At 43.8% G+C, this 6,484-nt stretch overlaps 1 pseudogene across 1 annotated transcript; it reads right to left on the bottom strand.

The window, feature by feature from the left end:
* Positions 1-3,432: 3,432 nt before the first annotated feature.
* On the bottom strand, positions 3,433-4,342 carry LOC310672842 (protein VCF1-like; annotated as a pseudogene). Its single transcript has 2 exons — positions 4,314-4,342; positions 3,433-4,139 (listed from the first exon to the last, which is right to left on the bottom strand). The product of its transcript is annotated as a protein VCF1-like (transcript).
* Between the last annotated feature and the right edge of the window lie 2,142 nt (positions 4,343-6,484).

Here is a 6,484-nt window from a genome sequence, read left to right as displayed (position 1 = left end):
GGCAGTATTTCAATATGAGTAGGAAAATGAGAGTACCCCTAAACATTTTTTTAGGAAAAAAGCACTGATTGTATATATTTGTATATTGCTTCTTTCTACACATTTCTGTACCTTTTAATGTTTCTTTTATTTTCCTCTTTATCTTTGTATCACTTTATAATTGAAACCTTTTCAATAAAAAGATTAAATATGTAAATATGAAACTCTGCCTAAGAGTTAAAATTTAGGAGATTAATCTTGACACCGTGGACCACCAGAAATGTAGAAACAAATTTCTCTGTGTTAAGATGTTTCCCAACATTTACATACTTTCCTGTTTTCCTATTTAGGCTTCCTCATCTAAAACCCATTTTCCCTCAGGCATTCCGATGAATCTCAGACAGGCAGGTTCACCACAGACAAAAGTATCAAAGGAATCGCTACTCAAGATAGATGGTTTTATTTTCCATTTTATTGAAACAAAACTAAGAGGCTCACATAGTCAAACAGAAACAATAGCTATGCAAAACATCTCCACCTCAGAGCAGTGGAAAAGGTTTAGTAAGCAGTCAGGAAGACCTGTCTTCAAGGGGAAAAGGCATAGACAGAATCAGAATCAGAATGCTAGCATTTCATGAAGATTATACAGGAAGATTATCATTCAGAAGAACCGCCCAAGATCTCCCTGACGGCTCCCACCTTTAGGGTATCAGGAAACTCAAAGTGTATTTCGAATCCTTCTTTTGTAAATGGAGAACAACAAGATGGAGGACGTAGAAATCATAGCAAACACTGACATTCCAGAATGGAAGAAATGATTGTGTTAATTTGACAAGAGATTGAATCAATCAGCCAAAAAGCCACTCCACCCACCCTTTTAAAATACCGGGAAATTCAAATGCTTCTAAAAACATTATTTTTGTGAACAGAAGTATATCCAAGTACTGACTAGATGATCGGTCCTGTTTTTGAATTAATCCCAGAAATATTCTTAGCTGTGTTCCTTTGCAAGTGGATATAATTAATTGTTTTAAGACATTTACCTGTAATTAAGAGACAGGGGTGAAATGACTGTATTTGTGTGCCTGTAACAGGACTTGGGTGGCGCCTCAGCACCTAGGACTTGCCGATCGAAAGGTCGGCAGTTCAAATCCCCGCGGCGGGGTGCGCTCCCGTCGTTCGGTCCCAGCGCCTGCCAACCTAGCAGTTCGAAAGCACCCCCGGGTGCAAGTAGATAAATAGGGACCGCTTACTAGCGGGAAGGTAAACGGCGTTTCTGTGTGCGGCTCTGGCTCGCCAGAGCAGCGATGTCACGCTGGCCACGTGACCCGGAAGTGTCTCCGGACAGCGCTGGCCCCCGGCCTCTTGAGTGAGATGGGCGCACAACCCTAGAGTCTGTCAAGACTGGCCCGTACGGGCAGGGGTACCTTTACCTTTACCTTTAACACCTTTCTTTCCTGTAATATTGGTCCTGGTAGCAGTTAAATAAATATCTCCTTTATTAAAAGGTTTTTGCTGTTAGCCTGGTCTCTGTCCCCATCTCCTCTTTCACCCTCATTAAAACTATGTAAAAACTTGCTGGAACTATGTAAAACTTGCTAAATCCTCAGGAATATCACACCTTGGCCAACCTGAGCCGCAGTAACCCCAACCTTACGTGTGATATAATTTTGGACTGTTTGTAGAGGGGATGTCATTCTTCTCCAGCCAAAATGCAAACCCTTAAAAGAGATGTTTCTTTTTGGTTCGGGGGTTTCTCTTGCCTACTTGCTAGCAGGGGAGGGAACTCTCTTGCGACAGAAAAATAAAGATCTGCCTTGCTTTCACTGCCTCCTGCCTCCATCCATTCATCTCTGACCGATCATGGACTTAGGGGACTCAGTCCCTTGGGGAAGTGGGCAGCAAAAGCCAAGCACCCCTATTTTTTCTATCTTCTTCTTCTTTGGCGACCACTTGTAGCCGAGTAAGATTGTCTTCCATAAACACGATCATCATCAAACCTTTTATTGGCATCACATCCAAACATCCAAAACAAATCAATACAGAATTACCACTTCCCCAGTGCCACAAAACATTTGCTGAAAGAAAGGAGGCAGAGCAGTCTATTATCACATCTCTCGGTCTCCAGGGAGATCAGACATCTGCAGAGCATTTCGAGGACAAAAAATCAAATAGAGATATTTAGCCACTAGCTTGGTGAGCTCCTGATCATTCCCCAGTAACAGAAAATGTATGGTTTCCATTTGGGGATGTAGAGTTGATCTAGAAATTGCTGATGGAGATCAGCATATAGTTTACAATTAAGAACCATGTGTGTAATGATTTTAACAATGAGCAGTTCCACCTTTTCTGTGTCCTCCATCAGCATTTCTCTGTCTTCTATGTTCAAGGGACATACTACTGTACTTGCTTGAACTTAACTGAAGGCACCTCTTTCAGGTATTTCTGACCATGGGATCTCACCTAGGAAGTTCCTTAAGCTTTTAGAAATATGGTTTAATTACACATATTTGCACCTTTATTCTGCACAGAGAGAGTCCAGATTGTTATAAGAATTTTAGGGTCTTATATATATATAATAAATGTTCATAAATGTACCAAGCAAACACATACAGATATGTAAACCACATATCTGGTTTGTATCCCACCCGGGATGGATGGGGAGTGCAGCCTGCAGCAGCAAAGAGCAAGGAGGGAGTTGGGACTCCTGAGTGGCAGGGAGACAATTGGGGGTGGGGGGAGAGAGAGATCAGGGTTTGCAATCAATAGCTGCTGGGAGGTGGAAGGACGAGAGAGGGGAGGATTGCTGGGGACAGTGGAGCAGATTCCTATGGGAGGTGGTGGACTCTTCTTTCTTGGAGGTTTTGAAGCAGAGGTTGGGTGGCCATCTGTTACGTGCAATCTAGTTGAGATTCCTGCGTTTGCAGGGGGTTGGACTAGATGACCCTTGGGGTCCACTTCCGACTCTACAATTCTGTGATTCTGTGATTCTATCTGAAACCCACAGACAAGTCCTGAAACCATTTCCTGAAACTGCTGTTTCTTAAGCATCCTTTTACATGTGCAGAGTATTTGAGGTTAAAGTGAGGAGTGCGAGTGTTTGCAGTCCTGCGCCATACTTGCAGTTTCATAATGAGGGTAGTGTTACCTTGTAATATGGGAGTTGGCTTTCTTCAGCCAGAAATGCCTACAAAATGCATCTGCACTCTGTTGGAAGTTTAACAGGTAGGTTAGTGTTACTTTGTAGAATCATAGAAGACATCTGAAGGCAGCCCTGTTTAGGGAAGTTTTTTATGTTTGATGTTTTATCATTTTTTTAATATTCTGTTGGAAGCCGTCTAGAGTGGCTGGGGAAATCCAGCAAGATGGGCAGGGTATGAATAAATTATTATTATTATTATTATTATTATTATTATTATTATTATTATTATTATTTACTATTTATTGAAATAAAAAAAGACTTATAAAACTGAACACAAATGTTTGAAAGGATTTTACATAAAGCATCAGTTACTAATGAACAGATTAAGTGGTCAGACTGGATTTATTATGCACTCCTATTATACAGAAGTGGATTCTCAGACCCATCATGACATGTCAAAAGATATCCACCCTCCATCCCTCCCCAAAAAGAATCCTATAAAAATTGCTCCAAAGCCCCTTTTGCATTGCAATAGTGCAGCAAACCACAAGTAAACAATTGCCTGTTAACCCGTTATTCCATATACAGACTGAAAAGGCAACAGGCATTTTGTGCCATTTTAACAAACTCTTAAGTTGAAATATCCCCATCACACAGTGCTGTCCCCCTTCCCAGAAGGCAGGGAACTGCTAGGCTCATCATGTGGGAGGACGCCCCCTCTCTGTAAGCTATGGAAGTGCGCCTCCTTCAGGATCTGGTTGATGTGGAAGTAAGGACCTTGGCATAGTGCAGACTGCTCATGGACAGACTGAGGAGGGGTCACAGGACTTGATCCTGGCATTATGTGGTGTAGGTCCACTAGCTCTGTCAGGGCTGCTGATGCTCCTACTGCTGCAACTACTGGTGCTTCCGCTTTCACTGCTGGAGGACTCTGTATCCCAGGTCATGAAAAACAGCATTTTGGCTACTGCGTTTTGTTTGTGGGATGTGGACATCCTCCTCTATGCCATTTTGTCTCCTCTTCGTTCTTGTCCCCCCCCCTTAAGCCGCCTTCCACCATTATTATTATTATTATTATTATTATTATTATTATTGAGTTTTAGAGCTGGAAGGGACCCCAAGGTTGATCCAGTCCAACACCCTGAAATGAAGGAAGCTCAGCTAAAGCATCCATGACAGATGGCCGCCCAACCTCCGCTTAGCAGTGAGGGATTTCTCCATTTCCACTCACAAATTTCCTCTTGAAGAAGAAGAGTTTGGATTTGATACCCTGCTTTATCACTACCTGAAGGAGTCTCAAAGCGACTAACATTCTCCTTTCCCTTCCTCCCCCACAACAAACACTCTGTGAGGTGAGTGGGGCTGAGAGACTTCAGAGAAGTGTGACTGGCCCAAGGTCACCCAGCAGCTGCATGTGGAGGAGCGGGGAAGCGAACCCGGTTCACCAGATTACGAGTCCACCGCTCTTAACCACTACGCCACACTGGCTCTTCCAACATTCCTCTGCATTGTGCTGTATTATAGCGGTGCGTTCGCAAGTTATCGCAGTGGAAAGACATGAGAAGGGGCTTCCCCAAGGATGTGTGTGTAGTTGGTGCTTTTTAACGTCTTCATGAATGACCCATAGTTAAGGGCGGTGGAGAGGAGAAAAGAAAGAGTGTTAAAACCGAAAAGGGACTGAGAGGAGCTCTAAAAGGATGTCTCCAGATGTTCAATGTAGCCACATAAGACAGCGTACCAATGACACTCCCTTCACCCATGGAAGGGTTTTCCAGAGCAGGGAGCTGCTCAAGCGTGCTCTGGGTGTTAGAATTACCGTATTTTTCACTCTATAAGACGCACCAGACCACAAGACGCACCTAGTTTTTGGAGGAGGAAAACAAGAAAAAAAATATTCTGAATCTCAGAAGCCAGAACAGCAAGAGGGATCGCTGCGCAGTGAAAGCAGCAATCCCTCTTGCTGTTTTGGCTTCTGGGATAGCTGCGCAGCCTGCATTCGCTCCATAAGACGCACACACATTTCCCCTTACTTTTTAGGAGGGAAAAAGTGAGTCATATAGAGCAAAAAATACGGTAAGTCTATTTAACCCCTTTAGAAATAGCTTGCCTCATTTCCTTATACAGTGGTACCTCAGGTTAAGTACTTAATTCATTCTGGAGGTCTGTTCTTAACCTGAAACTGTTCTTAACCTGAAGCACCACTTTAGCTAATGGGGCCTCCTCCTGCTGCTGCGCCGCCGGAGCACGATTTCTGTTCTTATCCTGAAGCAAAGTTATTAACCCGAGGTAATATTTCTGGGTTAGCGGAGTCTGTAACCTGAAGTGTATGTAACCTGAAGCGTATGTAACCTGAGGTACCACTGTAGACCAGTGTTCCCCAAACTTGGGTCTCTAGCTGTTTTTGGACTACAACTCCCATCAGAGTGACTAGTGGGGTGCCACAGGGTTCTGTCTTGGGCCCGGTCTTATTCAACATCTTTATCAACGACTTGGATGATGGACTCAGGGGCATCCTGATCAAATTTGCAGATGACACCAAACTGGGAGGGGTGGCTAACACCCCAGAGGACAGGATCACACTTCAAAACGACCTTGACAGATTAGAGAACTGGGCAAAAACAAACAAGATGAATTTTAACAGGGAGAAATGTAAAGTATTGCACTTGGGCAAAAAAAAAATGAGAGGAACAAATACAAGATGGGTGACACCTGGCTTGAGAGCAGTACATGTGAAAAGGATCTAGGAGTCTTGGTTGACCACAAACTTGACATGAGCCAACAGTGTGACGCAGCAGCTAAAAAAGCCAATGCAATGCTGGGCTGCATCAATAGGAGTATAGCATCTAGATCAAGGGAAGTAATAGTGCCACTGTATTCTGCTCTGGTCAGACCTCACCTGGAGTACTGTGTCCAGTTCTGGGCACCACAGTTCAAGAAGGACACTGACAAACTGGAACGTGTTCAGAGGAGGGCAACCAAAATGGTCAAAGGCCTGGAAACGATGCCTTATGAGGAACGGCTAAGGGAGCTGGGCATGTTTAGCCTGGAGAAGAGGAGGTTAAGGGGTGATATGATAGCCATGTTCAAATATATAAAAGGATGTCACATAGAGGAGGGAGAAAGGTTGTTTTCTGCTGCTCCAGAGAAGCGGACACGGAGCAATGGATCCAAACTACAAGAAAGAAGATTCCACCTAAACATTAGGAAGAACTTCCTGACAGTAAGAGCTGTTTGACAGTGGAATTTGCTGCCAAGGAGTGTGGTGGAGTCTCCTTCTTTGGAGGTCTTTAAGCAGAGGCTTGACAACCATATGTCAGGAGTGCTCTGATGGTGTTTCCTGCTTGGCAGGGGGTTGGACTCGAT

This window comes from Podarcis tiliguerta (assembly GCF_965153285.1).
Source record: "Podarcis tiliguerta genome assembly, chromosome: 2".
Taxonomy (NCBI): domain Eukaryota; kingdom Metazoa; phylum Chordata; class Lepidosauria; order Squamata; family Lacertidae; genus Podarcis; species Podarcis tiliguerta.
The sequence above is the reverse complement of the archived record's forward strand: the minus strand, read 5'-3'. Positions and strand labels throughout refer to the sequence as shown.